The sequence below is a fragment of the Ranitomeya imitator genome, chromosome 5 (genome assembly GCF_032444005.1).
Source record: "Ranitomeya imitator isolate aRanImi1 chromosome 5, aRanImi1.pri, whole genome shotgun sequence".
Classification (NCBI taxonomy): domain Eukaryota; kingdom Metazoa; phylum Chordata; class Amphibia; order Anura; family Dendrobatidae; genus Ranitomeya; species Ranitomeya imitator.
The window spans coordinates 702,473,921-702,496,058 of record NC_091286.1 but is presented as its reverse complement, the minus strand read 5'-3'; the positions used below and the strand labels follow the sequence as shown (position 1 = coordinate 702,496,058).

General features: G+C 47.7%; 1 protein-coding gene across 3 annotated transcripts in view; it reads right to left on the bottom strand.

Annotated features, from left to right (window-relative positions):
• MAPRE3 (microtubule associated protein RP/EB family member 3) overlaps positions 1–22,138 on the bottom strand; it is a 146,610-nt gene that overhangs the window by 72,255 nt on the left and 52,217 nt on the right. For 2 of the 3 annotated variants that reach the window (XM_069728544.1, XM_069728542.1), the window contains exon 2: positions 7,359–7,412. The exons of the other annotated variant lie outside the window; for it this stretch is intronic. The gene's annotated coding sequence lies outside the window, so the exon portion shown is untranslated. The remainder of the gene's footprint in view (positions 1–7,358; positions 7,413–22,138) is intronic. 3 annotated transcript variants of the gene reach the window in all.

Sequence of the window (22,138 nt, the reverse complement as noted above, 5' to 3'; positions counted from 1 at the left end):
GTCTCTGAGCAGATGGACGCGTTGTGTCATCGTGTTTGTGATATCGTCGTTCTAGGTTTCTCTCTTGGATTTTCTTCTGGCGCTGATCTCACATGTCCTGGTAATGACCAGCGATCAGCGCTCTCATCCTCCATACGGGGAGCTCCATTCTCCATGTCAGCAGGGATCCGCTCCATAGAGGCTTCCTCCACGATTAAGGTCTGAAACGCGTCACAAAAGAACCAACTGCACATTGCTCGGGTGTTCTGACATGGACAAGTTTATGGAAAGTTTTTTGGAATAAAGTTTTTTGATACTTTTTAATACAAGAAACAGCAGTATCATCCTTCACTGTTCATTCAGTCTTCGGCCACATCGAGCAGGAGTGGCGTTTCCATGACGAATCTGCTCAGAAGCCACAGTTTGGGGGAGATGGTCTACATCTGCAGCAATGAGTAATAGGGGGCACAGGACAATAATGAGTAATAGGGGGCACAGCACAGCAATGAGTAATAGGGGGCACAGCACAGCAATGAGTAATAGGGGGCACAGGACAATAATGAGTAATAGGGGGCACAGGACAATAATGAGTAATAGGGGGCACAGGACAATAATGAGTAATAGGGGGCACAGGACAATAATGACTAATAGGGGGCACAGGACAATAATGAGTAATAGGGGGCACAGGACAATAATGGGTAATAGGGGGCACAGGACAATAATGAGTAATAGGGGGCACAGCACAGCAATGAGTAATAGGGAACACAGGACAATAATGAGTAATAGGGGGCACAGGACAATAATGAGTAATAGGGGCACAGGACAATAATGAGTAATAGGGGGGACAGGACAATAATGGGCAATAGGGGGCACAGGACAATAATGAGTAATAGGGGGCACAGCACAGCAATGAGTAATAGGGAACACAGGACAATAATGAGTAATAGGGGGCACAGCACAGCAATGAGTAATATGGAGCACAGGACAATAATGAGTAATAGGGAGCACAGGACAATAATGAGTAATAGGGGGCACAGGACAACAGTGAGTAAAAGGCACAGGACAAGAATGAGTAATAGGGGGCACAGGACAACAGTGAGTAAAAGGGGGCACAGAACAATAATGAGTAATAGGGGGCACAGGACAATAATGAGTAATAGGGGGCACAGGACAACAGTGAGTAAAAGGCACAGGACAAGAATGAGTAATAGGGGGCACAGGACAACAGTGAGTAAAAGGGGGCACAGAACAATAATGGGTAATAGGGGGCACAGGACAACAGTGAGTAAAAGGGGGCACAGAACAATAATGAGTAATAGGGGGCACAGGACAATAATGAGTAATAGGGGGCACAGGACAATAATGAGTAATAGGGGGCACAGGACAATAATGGGTAATAGGGGGCACAGGACAATAATGAGTAATAGGGGGCACAGCACAGCAATGAGTAATATGGAGCACAGGACAATAATGAGTAATAGGGAGCACAGGACAATAATGAGTAATAGGGGGCACAGGACAACAGTGAGTAAAAGGCAAAGGACAAGAATGAGTAATAGGGGGCACAGGACAACAGTGAGTAAAAGGGGGCACAGAACAATAATGGGTAATAGGGGGCACAGGACAACAGTGAGTAAAAGGGGGCACAGGACAATAATGAGTAATAGGGGGCACAGGACAATAATGAGTAATAGGGGGCACAGGACAATAATGAGTAATAGGGGGCACAGGACAATAATGACTAATAGGGGGCACAGGACAATAATGAGTAATAGGGGGCACAGGACAATAATGGGTAATAGGGGGCACAGGACAATAATGAGTAATAGGGGGCACAGCACAGCAATGAGTAATAGGGAACACAGGACAATAATGAGTAATAGGGGCACAGGACAATAATGAGTAATAGGGGGGACAGGACAATAATGGGCAATAGGGGGCACAGGACAATAATGAGTAATAGGGGGCACAGCACAGCAATGAGTAATAGGGAACACAGGACAATAATGAGTAATAGGGGGCACAGCACAGCAATGAGTAATATGGAGCACAGGACAATAATGAGTAATAGGGAGCACAGGACAATAATGAGTAATAGGGGGCACAGGACAACAGTGAGTAAAAGGCACAGGACAAGAATGAGTAATAGGGGGCACAGGACAACAGTGAGTAAAAGGGGGCACAGAACAATAATGGGTAATAGGGGGCACAGGACAACAGTGAGTAAAAGGGGGCACAGAACAATAATGGGTAATAGGGGGCACAGGACAACAGTGAGTAAAAAGGGGGACAAAACAATAATGGGTAATAGGGGGCACAGCGCAGCAAAGAGTAATAGGGGGCACAGGACAATAATGAGTAATAGAGGGCACAGGACAATAATGAGTAATAGGGGGCACAGCACAGCAATGAGTAATAGGGAGCACAGGACAATAATGAGTAATAGGGGGCACAGGACAATAATGAGTAATAGAGGACACAGGACAATAATGACTAATAGGGGGCACAGGACAATAATGAGTAATAGGGGGGACAGGACAACAGTGAGTAAAAGGCGGGACAGGACAACAGTGAGTAAAAGGCGGGACAGAACAACAGTGAGTAAAAGGGAGCACAGGACAATAATGGGTAATGGGCACAGGACAATAAGAAGTAAAAGGCGGGACAAGACCATAATGGGTAATAGGGGGCACAGGACAATAATTAGTAATAAGGGGCACAGGACAACAGTGAGTAATAAGGGGCACAGGACAACAGTGAGTAAAAGGCGGGACAAGACAATAATGGGTAATAGGGGGCACAGCTCAGCAATGAGTAATAGGGGGCACATGACAATAATGGGTAATACGGGGCACAGGACAATAATGAGTAATAGGGGGTACAGGACAACAGTGAGTAAAAGGGGGGACAGGACAACAGTGAGTAAAAAGGGGGACAGGACAATAATGGGTAATAGGGGCACAGCACAGCAATGAGTAATAGGGGGCACAGGACAATAATGAGTAAAAGGCGGGAGAGGACAACAATGGGTAATAGGGGGCACAGGACAATAATGAGTAATAGGGGCACAAGACAGAAATGAGTAAAAGGGGGCACAGGACAATAATGGGTAATAGGGGACACAGGACAATAATGAGTAATAGGGGGCACAACACATCAATGAGTAATAGGGGAAACAGGACAACAGTGTGTAATGGGGGACAGGACAATAATGAGTAAAAGGGGGACAGTACAACCGTGAGGAATAGGCGGCACAGGACAACAGTGAGTAATAGGGGGACGGGATAATAATGAGTAATAGGGGGCACAGCACATCAATGAGTAATAGGGGGCACAGGACAACAGTCAGTAAAAGGGGGGACAGGGGAACCGTGAGTAACAAAGGGCACAGAAGAACAGTGAGTAATAGGGGGCACTGGAGAACAGTGTGTAATAGGGGGGACAGGACAATAATGACTAATAGGGGGCACATGACATCAATGAGTAATAGGGGGCACTGGAGAACAGTGTGTAATAGGGGGGACAGGACAATAATGACTAATAGGGGGCACATGACATCAATGAGTAATAGGGGGCACAGGAAAACAATTAGTCATTTTTGTACTCCTTGGAATGATTCTTATCTGCAAACTCTTTATAACATATTCAGGGATGACATAACCACAATATCGTATATTATAACACACGATCTAATCTAGTGATAAATAATAAAATCAAGTATTGTATAAAGCCATGTAGTGGATAAATAATATACAGCAAAGCACCATCTATTGTATAATTAACAATATGAAAGCATAGTACGGCGATATCTAGCAAAGCGTCCCCTGGTGAGAAAATAATAAGTATAGTATTGCTCCATCTAGTGGACAATCATGAAAATTTGTATAAATAGAATAGTCCCGTCTAGTGGATAATCGCAATAGAATAGCGCCATCTATCCGGTGAATTATCAGTATAGAATAGCGCCATCTATCTGGTGAATTATCAGTATAGAATAGCGCCATCTATCTGGTGAATTATCAGTATAGAATAGCGCCATCTATCTGGTGAATTATCAGGATAGAATAGCGCCATCTATCTGGTGAATTATCAGTATAGAATAGCGCCATCTATCTGGTGAATTATCAGTATAGAATAGCGCCATCTATCTGGTGAATTATCAGTATAGAATAGCGCCATCTATCTGGTGAATTATCAGTATAGAATAGCGCCATCTATCTGGTGAATTATCAGGATAGAATAGCGCCATCTATCTGCTGAATTATCAGGATAGAATAGCGCCATCTATCTGGTGAATTATCAGGATAGAATAGCGCCATCTATCTGCTGAATTATCAGTATAGAATAGCGCCATCTATCTGGTGAATTATCAGTATAGAATAGCGCCATCTATCTGGTGAATTATCAGTATAGAATAGCGCCATCTATCTGGTGAATTATCAGGATAGAATAGCGCCATCTATCTGCTGAATTATCAGTATAGAATAGCGCCATCTATCTGGTGAATTATCAGTATAGAATAGCGCCATCTATCTGGTGAATTATCAGTATAGAATAGCGCCATCTATCTGGTGAATTATCAGGATAGAATAGCGCCATCTATCTGGTGAATTATCAGGATAGAATAGCGCCATCTATCTGCTGAATTATCAGTATAGAATAGCGCCATCTATCTGGTGAATTATCAGTATAGAATAGCGCCATCTATCTGGTGAATTATCAGTATAGAATAGCGCCATCTATCTGGTGAATTATCAGTATAGAATAGCGCCATCTATCTGGTGAATTATCAGTATAGAATAGCGCCATCTATCTGGTGAATTATCAGGATAGAATAGCGCCATCTATCTGGTGAATTATCAGGATAGAATAGCGCCATCTATCTGGTGAATTATCAGTATAGAATAGCGCCATCTATCTGGTGAATTATCAGTATAGAATAGCGCCATCTATCTGGTGAATTATCAGTATAGAATAGCGCCATCTATCTGGTGAATTATCAGGATAGAATAGCGCCATCTATCTGCTGAATTATCAGGATAGAATAGCGCCATCTATCTGGTGAATTATCAGTATAGAATAGCGCCATCTATCTGGTGAATTATCAGTATAGAATAGCGCCATCTATCTGGTGAATTATCAGTATAGAATAGCGCCATCTATCTGGTGAATTATCAGTATAGAATAGCGCCATCTATCTGGTGAATTATCAGGATAGAATAGCGCCATCTATCTGGTGAATTATCAGTATAGAATAGCGCCATCTATCTGGTGAATTATCAGTATAGAATAGCGCCATCTATCTGGTGAATTATCAGGATAGAATAGCGCCATCTATCTGGTGAATTACATAGCGCCATCTATCTGGTGAATTATCACCATAGAATAGTGTATCTGTGTGGCATCTGTATGTACATATGTCACATCCGTGTATCCATTTGCTCTCCGAGTCACACGTACCGGTGCCTGGGAAGAAGCGGCACAGTTCGCGCTGATCCCACACGCTGGCTGCTGAAGGCAGCTCTCATCATTGTTGCCTAGTCTCCCTGAGATTAGCGCGACCAGGAGACAATGATGGGAGTTGTATTCGGCACACACTGTGTACATCGTATGTAAAATTAAGAATTACATTAAAAAAAGATGGCGTGGGCTCCCTCGTTATTTTCATAACCAGCAGAGGGAAAGCCGATAGCTGGGTGCTGATGTTAATAATCGGGGACAAGGGATAATACCCCATAAGGTTCCCAGGTTATTAATAACAGCTCACAGCTGTTTGCTTAGCCTATACTAGTGAATATACGGGGGGAATTCCACAAAAATAATGGCGCATGGTCCCCCTATAAAATCTAACCAGCAAAGGCTAAACAGACAGCGGTGGGCTGATACTAATAGCCTAGGAAGAGGCCAGGGATATTGACCCCCCCTCCCCAGGCTATCAACATCAGCCCTCAGCCGCCACAGGAATGGTACATCCATAAGAAGCGTTCCCGTGCTCAGTTCACTGTGAGTGGCCCGATGAACGGTGGTGACCTCTAGCAGATCACCACTAGCACCGTGAGCACAGTGAACTGAGCGTGTGAATGCAGCTTCAGTGACCGGCAGTAACCTCTATGACGTCACCGCTGGTCACTGACGCTGCGTCCTCAGCAGCTCATTGTCTCCTAGATTTCAACCTGGATGGTCGCATCGTGCCACTGTTCAGTTTGAAAAACAGATGTCGCAGAGATGGATTATGGCATGGGACAGTATGGTTATCTTTACGTGGGACAGGTGAGAGATATGGTCGTTTGTTTTTGTTTTTTTTTTACAGGGGACATGGGCTTCATTGGATTTTAGGCATATAGGTGAGTATAAGTTTGTTTTTTTATTCTTAGAACTTTCACATAAAGGATTTTTGCTGCGTGTTTATTTACAAACTTAGTATGGGGTCAGTTGGGGGGCATCTTATGGACACCTCGTGATTACTAAGCCCTGGGATTGATGTCACCTGACAATAGAAGGCTGACATCCACCCCAATACTATTACCCCACTTGCCACCGCACCAGGGCAAGTGGGAAGAGCGAGGCTAAGTGCCAGATTTGGTACATATTATGGATGGGCCACTTCTGGGGCGGCTGAGAGCTGATGTTGGTAGTCTGGGAGGGGGACAATATTTCTGGCCTTTTCCCAGGCTATTAATATCAGCCCCCAGCTGTCTGTTCAGCCTTTGCTGGTTTGAATTTTTAGGGGGATCCTGCGTCATTTTTTTTTTCTTAGGTCCTCCATAAATTCACCAGTAAAGGCTGTGCAGACAGCTGCGACCTGATATTAATATAGCCTGGGAACCTTAAGGGGTATGCTCCCTTATCCCAGATGATTAATAGCCCCCAGCTGTCGGCTTTCCCTTTGCAGGTTATGAAAATTACCTGGAGCCCACGCCATTTTTTTAAATTTAATTCTTAATTTTACACAGAATGTAGACAGCTGGCGCTGAATGCAACTCCCATCCCAGGGAACAGCACGAACCGTAGTGCCGGTACATGTCACGCCGTGCGTCATTAGGGTGTACGTGTCTGACATGTCTGTGGGTTTTTCACACGGACACACGGTCCTTGTCAATAACCTGACATGTGTGCACCACCGTTGTATACAAAAAAAAACGGACCGCATACGGACATAAAAAAATGGAAGTGTGAAGGGGCATAAGGGAAAGTCTGAATAGAATAGGGCCATCTAACCCCCAAAATAAAGACACATGGAAGTTTAAAAGCTCCTACAGGTTCCGGACTGACAAGACAGTGGCAGCCTTCCACCGGAACACGTAACAGACTCCATAATGGAAACCTGGCGGAAAAAAGGGGATGACGAGGGGAGAGCGGCGGATGAAGACGGCGCTTACCTTTCTGCATATAGGTATCTCTAATTTCTGGACAGATCAGCGCAGCAGAAATCCCTGCAGAGAGAAGAGAGTCACCGTGAGAGGAGTCCTGCGCACGCCGCCATATGCAGCACCAATAGTATGTGACTATATACAGAGCTGGGAGAGCAGCGGACGGGATCCTGCCAGTTCAACACTTTCATTCAATGCACATATGTCAAACTCTGGCCTGCAGGGTGAGTAGATTTTGCCCGCGATGCCAGGCGGGTCCCCAGAGCACTTTTGGCCCGCAACGCCGAATATACTCCTAAATGCCAACACAGATGAAAGCAATGATGGAAGAGGGAGTCGGACGCTTTGTCTCTCCTCATTCCCCCGCTTCATCTGACGTCTCAGCGCAGCGGGAGCGATGACGCCATTGCAGGGGATCTGAAGACACCATGAAGAGAACGGAGCAGCGGGGGAACACGCAGAGTTGAGTATTCATTTTTTTCAGTGTGGGGCCATTATACTGTATGGAGGACGATGTGAGGTCATTATACTGTATGGAGCACTATGTGGGGCTATTATACTGTAAGGAGCACTATGTGAGGCCCATTATACTGTATGGAGGACTATGTGAGGCCCATTATACTGTAAGGAGGACGATGTGAGGCCATTATACTGTATGGAGGATGATGTGGGGCCATTATACTGTATGGAGGACTATGCGAGGCCCATTATACTGTATGGAGGACTATGTGAGGCCCATTATACTGTAAGGAGCACTATGTGGGGCCATTACGCTGTATGGAGGACTATGTGAGGCCCATTATACTGTATGGAGCACTATGTGGGGCCCATTACACTGAATGGAGCACTATGTGGGACCATTTTACAGTATGGAGGACTATGTGGGGCCATTATACTGTATGGAGGATGATGTGAGGCCATTATACTGTATGGAGGACGATGTGGGGCCATTATACTGTATGGAGGACGATGTGGGGCCATTATACTGTATGGAGCACTATGTGGGACCCATTACACTGTATGGAGCACTATGTGGGGCCCATTACACTGTATGGAGGACTATGTGGGGCCCATTACACTGTATGGAGCACTATGTGGGGCCCATTACACTGTATGGAGCACTATGTGGGGCCCATTACACTATATGGAGCACTATGTGGGGCCCATTACACTATATGGAGCACTACGTGGGGCCCATTACACTGTATGGAGCACTATGTGGGGCCATTATACTGTATGGAGCACTATGTGGGCCCATTACACTTAATGGAGGATTATGTGAGGCCCATTATACTGTATGGAGCACTATGTGGGACCCATTATACTGTATGGAGGACTTTTTGTGCCCATTATACTGTATGGAGGGCTATGTGGGGATTACAGTTGGAGAATCATACTGTGATGGGGTCACCATACTTTGTTGGGGGGATTGAGGGAGGGGCGGTACATCATACCGTGTGTGTGGAGAAATGCACTGTGGTGGAACCATTACTGCGTTTGAGGGCATTTTCTTTGCATCATACTTTATTATCTGTATTATTCAAGGCTTTCTTATCCTTTATTACATATTTAAATTAAGCCAATGGACCTTATCCTTTTTACTGCTCTTACATAACATTATATACCAAAATTGTATTCTAAGATCTATTAATTAAAATGTACTTTGTTTGTGGAACGACCCCCTCTAAGTTAGTTTCCATATGAAAAAGTGAAATGTCATTTGAAGATATTGAAAAAAAACAACTAAATTGTAGACATTTTTTTAATAAATATCAAGGTTGGCCCACAGCTTTGTCAATGCTTTTAATTCTGGCCCTTAGTCTACTTGAGTTGGACATTCCTGATGGAACGGTAATTGTGAAATCCCATAAAAGCTCCAGTACGGCGACAGCTACATTGTACACGCCTTGTGTTATTCTTCCCTTTATAAATGGATAAATTCCAGCATCTCCTAATTGCCCATTCTCCAAGACAGTGGACAAAATGCTCCTACTTTTATACAGAAACTATTAACAGGCTGCTGTTAATGGAGCTGTTGGTTCTCATTATATAGTATTTTAACTGTGCACACACAGTATCTGAATCCACCACTAGGGGCACCGATGCAGCACAGAAATGACAAACGCAGTGTGCAGACTATGGAGGAAGCTCCACATAGCGATGGCTGTATACACGTGCATGGAGTGAGCTCCCCCTAGTGGTGGCTGTATAACTCTGTATATAGTGAGCTCCCCCTAGTGGTGGCTGTATAAATCTGTATGCAGTGAGCTCCCCCTAGTGGTGACTGTATAACTCTGTATATAGTGAGCTCCCCCTAGTGGTGGCTGTATAAATCTGTATGCAGTGAGCTCCCTCTAGTGGTGGCTGTATAATCTGTATGCAGTGAGTTCCCCCTAGTGGTGACGGTATATATCGGTATGCAGTGAGCTCCACATAGCGATGGCTGTATACACGTGCATGGAGTGAGCTCCCCCTAGTGGGGGCTGTATAACTCTGTATATAGTGAGCTCCCCCTAGTGGTGGATGTATAAATCTGTATGCAGTGAGCTCCCCCTAGTGGTGACTGTATAACTCTGTATATAGTGAGCTCCCCCTAGTGGTGGCTGTATAAATCTGTATGCAGTGAGCTCCCTCTAGTGGTGGCTGTATAATCTGTATGCAGTGAGTTCCCCCTAGTGGTGACGGTATATATCGGTATGCAGTGAGCTCGCCCTAATAGTAGCTGCATAAACGTAGTGACCTCCCTCTAGTGATGTTTTGTTTTTAATCTGTATGTAGTGAGCTCCCCTTAGTGGTGGCTGTATAAACCTATGTAGTGAGCTCCCCCTAGTGGTGACTGTATAAACCTATATGTAGTGAGCTCCCCCTAGTAGTGGCTGTATAAATCTGTATGTAGTGAGCTCCCTCTAGTGGCGGCTGTATAAATCTGTATGTAGTGAGCTCCCTCTAGTGGTGGCTGTATAAATCTGTATGTAGTGAGCTCCCTCTAGTGGTGGCTGTATAAATCTGTATGTAGTGAGATCTCTCTAGTGGTGGCTGTATAAATCTGTATGTAGTGAGATCTCTCTAGTGGGGGCTGTATAAATCTGTATGTAGTGAGCTCCACCTAGTGATGGATGTATAAATCTGTATGCAGTGAGTTCCCCCTAGTGGTGACGGTATATATCGGTATGCAGTGAGCTCGCCCTAATAGTAGCTGCATAAACGTAGTGACCTCCCTCTAGTGATGTTTTGTTTTTAATCTGTATGTAGTGAGCTCCCCTTAGTGGTGGCTGTATAAACCTATGTAGTGAGCTCCCCCTAGTGGTGACTGTATAAACCTATATGTAGTGAGCTCCCCCTAGTAGTGGCTGTATAAATCTGTATGTAGTGAGCTCCCTCTAGTGGTGGCTGTATAAATCTGTATGTAGTGAGATCTCTCTAGTGGTGGCTGTATAAATCTGTATGTAGTGAGATCTCTCTAGTGGGGGCTGTATAAATCTGTATGTAGTGAGCTCCACCTAGTTATGGATGTATAAATCTGTATGCAGTGAGCTCCCCCTAGTGGTGGCTGTATAAATCTGTGTGTAGTGAGCTCCCCTAGTGGTGGATGTATAAATCTATATGTAGTGAGATCTCTCTAGTGGTGGCTGTATAAACCTGTATGTAGTGATCTCCCCCTAGTGGTGGCTGTATAAATCTGTATATAGTGAGCTCCCCCTAGTGGGGGCTGTATAACTCTGTATATAGTGAGCTCCCTCTAGTGGTGGCTGTATAAATCTGTATGCAGTGAGCTCCCCCTAGTGGCGGCTGTATAAATCTGCATATAGTGAGATCCCTCTAGTGGTGTCTGTATAAATCTGTATGTAGTGAGATCTCTCTAGTGGGGGCTGTATAAATCTATGTAGTGAGCTCCACCTAGTTATGGATGTATAAATCTGTATGTAGTGAGCTCCACCTAGTTATGGATGTATAAATCTGTATGTAGTGAGCTCCCCCTAGTGGTGACTGTATAAATCTGTATGCAGTGAGCTCCCCTTAGTGGTGGCTGTATAAATCTGTATGTAGTGAGCTCCCTCTAGTGGTGGCTGTATAAATCTGTATGTAGTGAGCTCCCTCTAGTGGTGACTGTATAAATCTGTATGCAGTGAGCTCCCCTTAGTGGTGGCTGTATAAATCTGTATGCAGTGAGCTCCCCCTAGTGGTGGCTGTATAAATCTGCATATAGTGAGATCCCTCTAGTGGTGGCTATATAAATTTGTATGCAGTGAGCTCCCCCTAGTGGTGGCTATATAAATCTGTATGTAGTGAGCTCCTCCTAGTGGTGGATGTATAAATCTGTATGTAGTGAGCTCCCTCTAGTGGTGGCTGTATAAATCTGTATGTAGTGAGCTCCCTCTAGTGGTGACTGTATAAATCTGTATGCAGTGAGCTCCCCTTAGTGGTGGCTGTATAAATCTGTATGCAGTGAGCTCCCCCTAGTGGTGGCTGTATAAATCTGTATGCAGTGAGCTCCCCCTAGTGGTGGCTGTATAAATCTGCATATAGTGAGATCCCTCTAGTGGTGGCTGTATAAATTTGTATGCAGTGAGCTCCCCCTAGTGGTGGCTGTATAAATCTGTATGTAGTGAGATCTCTCTAGTGGGGGCTGTATAAATCTATGTAATCAGCTCCCCCTAGTGGTGGCTGTATAAATCTGTATATAGTGAGCTCCCTCTAGTGGGGGCTGTATAAATCTATGCAGTGAGCTCCCTCTAGTGGTGACTGTATAAATCTGTATGTAGTGAGCTCCCCCTAGTGGTGACTGTATAAATCTGTATGTAGTGAGCTCCCCCTAGTGATGGATGTATAAATCTGTATGTAGTGAGCTCCCCCTAGTGGTGGCTGTATAAATCTGTATATAGTGAGCTCCCTCTAGTGGGGGCTGTATAAATCTATGCAGTGAGCTCCCCCTAGTGGTGGCTGTATAAATCTGTATGTAGTGAGCTCCCCCTAGTGGTGACTGTATAAATCTGTATGCAGTGAGCTCCCCCTAGTGGTGGCTGTATAAATCTGTATGTACGGTACAGATCGTCATACTTGTCAGGAGAACGTACTGGTTACACCGGAAGATGAGCTTTCAAGTACGATCAAATTTAAGGCAGCTTAAAAATCATTTCACCTGACGAACACGTCATTTCTCAGGAGATTCACAGCCTATTTAGACTTCCTAAGCATCAGAAAATGAGCCACATACTAAGGGCAGGGGAGGAGCCGAGGAGCGGGAGTTATCATCCGGATTCCAGAGAACAAACACTTTTTGGAAAACGGTGAGAATTCAGCGGTATCATAGAGAGCAAGTAAAAGAGCGGGAAATGCTGTAATTTTGTGGACAGGGGGCTGACGATCGCACAGCTATAAACTTGTCACTGTCACATGAGATCCCCGTCCTGCTCTGCACGACTCGCACTCCACATCATGGAGATTTACTGAAAAAAGGCAAAGAATATTCATAAGGGGAACGTCACACAAACTCCAAAATGACACATTACAACCACAAGAAACACAACGAAAATTCACAATCCAGAACAAGAGAGCTGTAAATAGAAAGATCTATGAGATACACAGTTGTGAGAGGGTGAGATGACGATACTGTCGCACGTGTAACCATGGAGGCTTCCAGCACAGCCTGGGTCACCTCACGTCTCACACCGGGTGAAGGTGTAACTGCATCCACCCGTAGGATGGATCTGCCCGAGAAGGATCACTGTAGTAACCGGCAGGTGAAGGATGGTTCACGACAGAATATCACACATTTACGACAACACAAAGGATTTCTAATCCCATCCCATAGGTTAAAGGTGCAACTCAAAAGGTGCCAAGAAGTCCTATAACCAGGACTGGGTCTCACTGGATGATAACTGCAACCTCCATAACTACTAGAAGAACTAAAACTGAATACGAGAGGTGGTGAGTTCTCCTTCCATGGAAGTTTTCAAACAGAGGCTGGACAGACATCTGTCTGGGATGATTTAGTGAATCCTGCTTTGAGCCCAGGAGGTCCCTTCCAACTCTACCATTCTATGATTGTATGAATACCCTCCATCCAGCATGGAGAGGAGCAGTGGTTGCACATGTATGACAGAGCTCCAATCCTAACCAAGGCGTGTGTACCTGAACATTTCTGTTCCCGTGTTCTCTCTTGTATCTTCTGCAGCTAGGGTGCCTTCAGGAGGTGACCTACACCAAGGAGCCTCCACAGCAATGTGTCCACCACCAGGAACTAGCGGCAGCTCACCAGAAGTGTCCATGTTTACGAAGTCTCGTCCTTGGTTACGGAGACACTGTGTGTATTTTCTGCTAACTTCAAGGTGCTCTTGATACAGGAGGACATTTATAGATAGGGAGTAGGGAATACACAGAGCGATACACAAGGAGATACAGTATTAGTACTGACCCCAAAAAGAAACATCCTGAACAAGCCCCCAATATAGACGGAAAGGCTACAGAGGGTTATTGTCCAGGGCACTAGATCGGCAATGTGTATTCTCCCACTGGATTACTGATCTATTGCTCCCTGGTATCAACCATTTTATAATGTAGCGAGAATGCTGGAAATGATGGATAACACTAATACAAGAAGATGAGTAAGTGACAAATGTTCTGCAGTCCACAAGACCATGCCGGGAGGCTCACAAAGCTACAGGAATGTTCCCCAGCTCCCCGGACTGGAATGTGCTCACATATTGTCCATATTGTCCCCGTGCGCTCCCTCGTGTCGCTACAAACAAGACAGCGCTCAGAGCAGGTAACAATACACATTGTGTACACAAGCAGCCTCCTGGCTGTGATCGCACACCTGACCCCGCAACCACCCGCAGCGTATACAGCACACAGGCTGCAATGGTGAGAAACCCAGGATATAGGACAGCACCATTATTATACTGTATATTACCTACTGTTCAGGAGGGGGATTGGGGAGAAGTCAAGGTTTTCCATGTAAAGCACCAAAGTAAGTTATGGTGAAGTTCCTCCATAAAATGAGTCCCCCAGAGATGCCCTACAAACTGAACTCCAAGGGACACCCGAATGAGCCCCTCAGAGATGCCCTACAAACTGAGACCCATAGAGATGCTCCCCAGAGATGCCCTACAAACAGAGAAGAGATGTCCGACAAACTGAGCCCCAGAGATGCCCTACAAACTGTGCTCCCTAGAGACGCCTCCCAGAGATGCCCTACAAACTCAGCCCCTACAAACTGAACTCCAAGGGACGCCCGACTGAGCCCCTCAGAGATGTCCTACAAACTGAGACCCATAGAGATGCTCCCCAGAGATGCCCTACAAACAGAGATACCTCAGATGTCCTACAAACTGTGCTCCCTAGAGATGCCTCCAAGAGATGCCCTACAAACTGAACTCCAAGGGACACCCGAATGAGCCCCTCAGAGATGCCCTACAAACTGAGACCCATAGAGATGCTCCCCAGAGATGCCCTACAAACAGAGAAGAGATGTCCGACAAACTGAGCCCCAGAGATGTCCTACAAACTGTGCTCCCTAGAGATGCCTCCCAGAGATGCCCTACAAACTGTGCTCCCTAGAGATGCCTCCCAGAGATGCCCTACAAACAGAGATGTCCGACAAACTGAGCCCCCAGAGATGCCTACAAACTGTGCTCCCTAGAGATGCCCCCCAGAGATGCCCTACAAACTCAGCCCCTACAAACTGAACTCCAAGGGACGCCCGACTGAGCCCCTCAGAGATGCCCTACAAACTGAGACCCATAGAGATGCTCCACAGAGATGCCCTACAAACTGAGATCCCTCAGAGATGTCTGACAAACTGAGCCCACAGAGATGCCCTACAAACTGAGACCCATAGAGATGCCCTCAGAGATGCCCTACAAACTGAACTCCAACGGATGCCCAACAATCTGAGCTACCCAGAGATGCAATAAAAACTGTCCCCTGTATACAGTCACCCAAAGGTCCCTTACAAACAGTGCCACTTAGAGGAATCCTACAAATAGAGCTACTCAGAGGTGCCCTACAAACATCCACCCAGAGTTGCCCTACAGAGACACTCTTTGGTCTCCTGCATATGGAGCCACCCAAAGATCCCCTACAAACAGTGCCCACCAAAGGTCACCTACAAAGCCACGCAGAGGTTCCATATAAATAGTGCCACCCAGAGGTCGCCTCTAAATAGTGCTATACAGAGGTCCCTTATAAACAGTGTAACCAGTGGCCCCCTATCAACAGTACCACCAAAAGTCCCCTGTAAACAGTGTTAGCCAGACACCCTATAAACAGTATGAGATAGGCATTCCCGATGGACAGTGTCAGATTAGGATCCTCAATTATAGGGTCAGATATCCTCATGTACCCCATATATACCGGTAGGGGAGAGTCCCCCTTTACATCCCTCGGCCTCATGTTAGGCCACTTACACTACGATCCCATAAAGACATCTTGGAATCGGCGCCTTTTACTGGTGCATATGCAATTAACCCTTTACATGCAAAAGTGGTCCCTGAATGGCAGCCACGAGTTTCTGCTGACTCAACATTTGCATCACGTACAGTCAGGATTGTCGGAAGTGGGAATCACTACAGATAACTGGTGTACTGATCGCAATCATTACTAAAAATACAGGTTCAATAATCAATGGAAGGAAAAAAACACACTGCAAACCGCAACCCTCCAACCAAAAGAGAGACATAACGATAACTGGGGTACAGGAGGCTGAAGCACCAAACCTGGGGTATAGAACAACAAGACACCCAAACTGGGGTACAGGAGGCCGAAGCACCAAACCTGGGGTATAGAAAAAGACACCCAAACTGGGGTATAGGAGACCGAAGCACCACACCTGGGGTATAGAACAACAAGACACCCAAACTGGAGTACAGGAGACCGAAGCACCAAACCTGGGGTATAGAACAACAAGACACCCAAACTGGGGTACAGGAGGCCGAAGCACCACACCTGGGGAATAGAACAAAGACACCCAAACTGGGGTACAGGAGGCCGAAGCACCACACCTGGGGAATAGAACAAAGACACCCAAACTGGGGTACAGGAGACCGAAGCACCAAACCTGGGGTATAGAACAACAAGACACCCAAACTGGGGTACAGGAGGCCGAAGCACCAAACCTGGAGTATAGAAAAAGACACCCAAACTGGGGTACAGGAGACCGAAGCACCACACCTGGGGTATAGAACAACAAGACACCCAAACTGGGGTACAGGAGGCCGAAGCACCAAACCTGGGGTATAGAACAAGACACCCAAACTGGGGTACAGGAGGCCGATGCACCAAACCTGGGGTATAGAACAAGACACCCAAACTGGCGTATAGGAGGCCGAAGCACCACACCTGGGGTATAGAACAACAAGACACCCAAACTGGGGTACAGGAGGCCGAAGCACCACACCTGGGGAATAGAACAAAGACACCCAAACTGGGGTACAGGAGGCCGAAGCACCAAACCTGGGGTATAGAACAAGACACCCAAACTGGGTACAGGAGGCCGAAGCACCAAACCTGGGGTATGGAACAACAAGACACCCAAACTGGGGTACAGGAGGCCGAAGCACCACACCTGGGGAATAGAACAAGACACCCAAACTGGGGTACAGGAGACCGAAGCACCAAACCTGGGGTATAGAACAACAAGACACCCAAACTGGGGTACAGGAGACCGAAGCACCAAACCTGGGGTATAGAACAACAAGACACCCAAACTGGGGTACAGGAGGCCGAAGCACCAAACCTGGGGTATAGAACAAGACACCCAAACTGGGGTACAGGAGGCCGAAGCACCAAACCTGGGGTATAGAACAACAAGACACCCAAATTGGGTACAGGAGGCCGATGCACCAAACCTGGGGTATAGAACAAGACACCCAAACTGGGGTACAGGAGGCCGATGCACCAAACCTGGGGTATGGAACAACAAGACACCCAAACTGGGGTACAGGAGGCCGATGCACCAAACCTGGGGTATAGAACAAGGCACCCAAACTGGGGTACAGGAGGCCGATGCACCAAACCTGGGGTATGGAACAACAAGACACCCAAACTGGGGTACAGGAGGCCGATGCACCAAACCTGGGGTATAGAACAAGGCACCCAAACTGGGGTACAGGAGACCGAAGCACCAAACCTGGGGTATGGAACAACAAGACACCCAAACTGGGGTACAGGAGGCCGATGCACCAAACCTGGGGTATAGAACAACAAGACACCCAAACTGGGGTACAGGAGGCCGAAGCACCAAACCTGGGGTATAGAACAAGGCACCCAAACTGGGGTACAGGAGACCGAAGCACCAAACCTGGGGTATAGAACAACAAGACACCCAAACTGGGGTACAGGAGGCCGAAGCACCAAACCTGGGGTATAGAACAACAAGACACCCAAATTGGGTACAGGAGGCCGATGCACCAAACCTGGGGTATAGAACAAGACACCCAAACTGGGGTACAGGAGACCGAAGCACCACACCTGGGGTATAGAACAACAAGACACCCAAATTGGGTACAGGAGGCCGATGCACCAAACCTGGGGTATAGAACAAGACACCCAAACTGGGGTACAGGAGGCCGAAGCACCAAACCTGGGGTATAGAACAAGACACCCAAACTGGGGTACAGGAGGCTGAAGCACCAAACCTGGGGTATAGAACAAGGCACCCAAACTGGGGTACAGGAGGCCGATGCACCAAACCTGGGGTATAGAACAAGACACCCAAACTGGGGTACAGGAGGCCGAAGCACCAAACCTGGGGTAAAGAACAAGACAACCAAACTGGAGTACAGGAGGCCGATGCACCAAACCTGGGGTATAGAACAAGGCACCCAAACTGGGGTACAGGAGACCAAAGCACCAAACCTGGGGTATAGAACAAGGCACCCAAACTGGGGTACAGGAGACCAAAGCACCAAACCTGGGGTATAGAACAAGGCACCCAAACTGGGGTACAGGAGACCGATGCACCAAACCTGGGGTATAGAACAAGACACCCAAACTGGGATACAGGAGACCGAAGCACCAAACCTGGGGTATAGAACAACAAGTCACCCAAACTGGGGTACAGGAGGCCGAAGCACCAAACCTGGGGTATAGAACAAGACACCCAAACTGGGGTACAGGAGACCGAAGCACCAAACCTGGGGTATAGAACAAGACACCCAAACTGGGGTACAGGAGGCCGAAGCACCAAACCTGGGGTATAGAACAAGACACCCAAACTGGGGTACAGGAGACCGAAGCACCAAACCTGGGGTATAGAACAAGACACCCAAACTGGGGTACAGGAGGCCGAAGCACCAAACCTGGGGTATAGAACAAGACACCCAAACTGGGGTACAGGAGGCCGAAGCACCAAACCTGGGGTATAGAACAAGACACCCAAACTGGGGTACAGGAGACCGATGCACCAAACCTTGGGTATGGAACAACAAAACACCCAAACTGGGGTACAGGAGACCAAAGCACCAAACCTGGGGTATAGAACAACAAGGCACCCAAACTGGGGTACAGGAGGCCGAAGCACCAAACCTGGGGTATAGAACAAGACACCCAAACTGGGGTACAGGAGGCCGAAGCACCACACCTGGGGTATAGAACAAGACACTCAAACTGGGGTACAGGAGGCCGAAGCAGCAAACCTGGGGTATAGAACAAGACACCAAACTGGGGTACAGGAGACCGAAGCACCAAACCTGGGGTATAGAACAACAAGACACCCAAACTGGGGTACAGGAGGCCGAAGCACCACACCTGGGGTATAGAACAAGACACCCAAACTGGGGTACAGGAGGCCGAAGCACCACACCTGGGGTATAGAACAAGACACCCAAACTGGGGTACAGGATGCCGAAGCACCACACCTGGGGTATAGAACAAGACACAAAAACTGGGGTACAGGAGGCCGAAGCACCAAACCTGGGGTATAGAATAAGACACCCAAACTGGGGTACAGGAGGCCGAAGCACCAAACCTGGGGTATAGAACAACAAGGCACCCAAACTGGGGTACAGGAGGCCGAAGCACCAAACCTGGGGTATAGAACAACAAGGCACCCAAACTGGGGTACAGGAGACCGATGCACCAAACCTGGGGTATAGAACAAGACACCCAAACTGGGGTACAGGAGACCGAAGCACCAAACCTGGGGTATAGAACAAGACACCCAAACTGGAGTACAGGAGGCCGAAGCACCAAACCTGGGGTATAGAACAAGGCACCCAAACTGGGGTACAGGAGACCAAAGCACCAAACCTGGGGTATAGAACAAGACACCAAACTGGGGTACAGGAGACCAAAGCACCAAACCTGGGGTATAGAACAAGACACAAAAACTGGGGTACAGGAGACCGAAGCACCAAACCTGGGGAATAGAACAAGACACCCAAACTGGGGTACAGGAGGCCGAAGCACCACACCTGGGGTATAGAACAAGACACCCAAACTGGGGTACAGGAGACCGAAGCACCACACCTGGGGTATAGAACAAGACACCCAAACTGGGGTACAGGAGGCCGAAGCACCAAACCTGGGGTATAGAACAAGACACCCAAACTGGGGTACAGGAGGCCGATGCACCAAACCTGGGGTATAGAACAAGACACCAAACTGGGGTACAGGAGACCAAAGCACCAAACCTGGGGTATAGAACAAGGCACCAAACTGGGGTACAGGAGGCCGAAGCACCAAACCTGGGGTATAGAACAAGACACCCAAACTGGGGTACAGGAGGCCGAAGCACCAAACCTGGAGTATAGAACAAGACACCAAACTGGGGTACAGGAGGCCGAAGCACCAAACCTGGAGTATAGAACAAGACACCCAAACTGGGGTACAGGAGGCCGAAGCACCAAACCTGGGGAATAGAACAAGACACCCAAACTGGGGTACAGGAGACCGAAGCACCAAACCTGGGGTATAGAACAAGACACCCAAACTGGGGTACAGGAGGCCGAAGCACCAAACCTGGGGTATAGAACAAGACACCCAAACTGGAGCACAGGAGGCTGAAGCACCAAACCTGGAGTATAGAACAAGACACCAAACTGGGGTACAGGAGACCGAAGCACCAAACCTGGGGTATAGAATAACAAGACACCCAAACTGGGGTACAGGAGGCCGAAGCACCAAACCTGGGGTATAGAACAAGACACCCAAACTGGGGTACAGGAGACCGAAGCACCAAACCTGGGGTATAGAACAACACATCCAAACTGGGGTACAGGAGGCCGAAGCACCAAACCTGGGATATAGAATAAGACACCCAAACTGGGGTACAGGAGGCCGAAGCACCAAACCTGGGGTATAGAACAAGACACCCAAACTGGGGTACAGGAGGCCGAAGCACCAAACCTGGGGTATAGAACAAGACACCCAAACTGGGGTACAGGAGGCCGAAGCACCAAACCTGGGATATAGAATAAGACACCCAAACTGGGGTACAGGAGGCCGAAGCACCAAACCTGGAGTATAGAACAAGACACCCAAACTGGGGTACAGGAGGCCGAAGCACCAAACCTGGGGAATAGAACAAGACACCCAAACTGGGGTACAGGAGACCGAAGCACCAAACCTGGGGTATAGAACAAGACACCCAAACTGGGGTACAGGAGACCGAAGCACCAAACCTGGGGTATAGAACAAGACACCAAACTGGGGTACAGGAGGCCGAAGCACCAAACCTGGGGTATAGAACAAGACACCCAAACTGGGGTACAGGAGACCGAAGCACCAAACCTGGGGTATAGAACAAGACACCCAAACTGGGGTACAGGAGACCGAAGCACCAAACCTGGGGTATAGAACAAGACACCCAAACTGGGGTACAGGAGACCGAAGCACCAAACCTGGGGTATAGAACAAGACACCCAAACTGGGGTACAGGAGACCGAAGCACCAAACCTGGGGTATAGAGCAAGACACCCAAACTGGGGTACAGGAGGCCGAAGCACCAAACCTGGGGTATAAAACAAGACACCCAAACTGGGGTACAGGAGGCCGAAGCACCAAACCTGGGGTATAGAACAAGACATCCAAACTGGGGTACAGGAGGCCGAAGCACCAAACCTGGGGAATAGAACAAGACACCCAAACTGGGGTACAGGAGGACGAAGCACCAAACCTGGGGAATAGAACAAGACACCCAAACTGGGATACAGGAGACCGAAGCACCAAACCTGGGGTATAGAACAAGGCACCCAAACTGGGGTACAGGAGGCCGAAGCATCAAACCTGGGGTATAGAACAAGACACCCAAACTGGGATACAGGAGGCCGAAGCACCAAACCTGGGGTATAGAACAAGACACCCAAACTGGGATACAGGAGGACGAAGCACCAAACCTGGGGTATAGAACAAGACACCCAAACTGGGGTACAGGAGGCCGAAGCACCAAACCTGGGGTATAGAACAAGACACCAAACTGGGGTACAGGAGGCCGAAGCACCAAACCATGGGTATAGAACAAGACACCCAAACTGGGGTACAGGACGCCGAAGCACCAAACCTGGGGAATAGAACAAGACACCCAAACTGGGGTACAGGAGGTTGAAGCACCAAACCTGGGGTATAGAACAAGGCACCAAACTGGGGTACAGGAGACCGAAGCACCAAACCTGGGGTATAGAACAAGGCACCAAACTGGGGTACAGGAGGCCGAAGCACCAAACCTGAGGTATAGAACAAGACACCTAAACTGGGGTACAGGAGACCGAAGCACCAAACCTGGGGTATAGAGCAAGACACCCAAACTGGGGTACAGGAGGCCGAAGCACCAAACCTGGGGTATAGAGCAA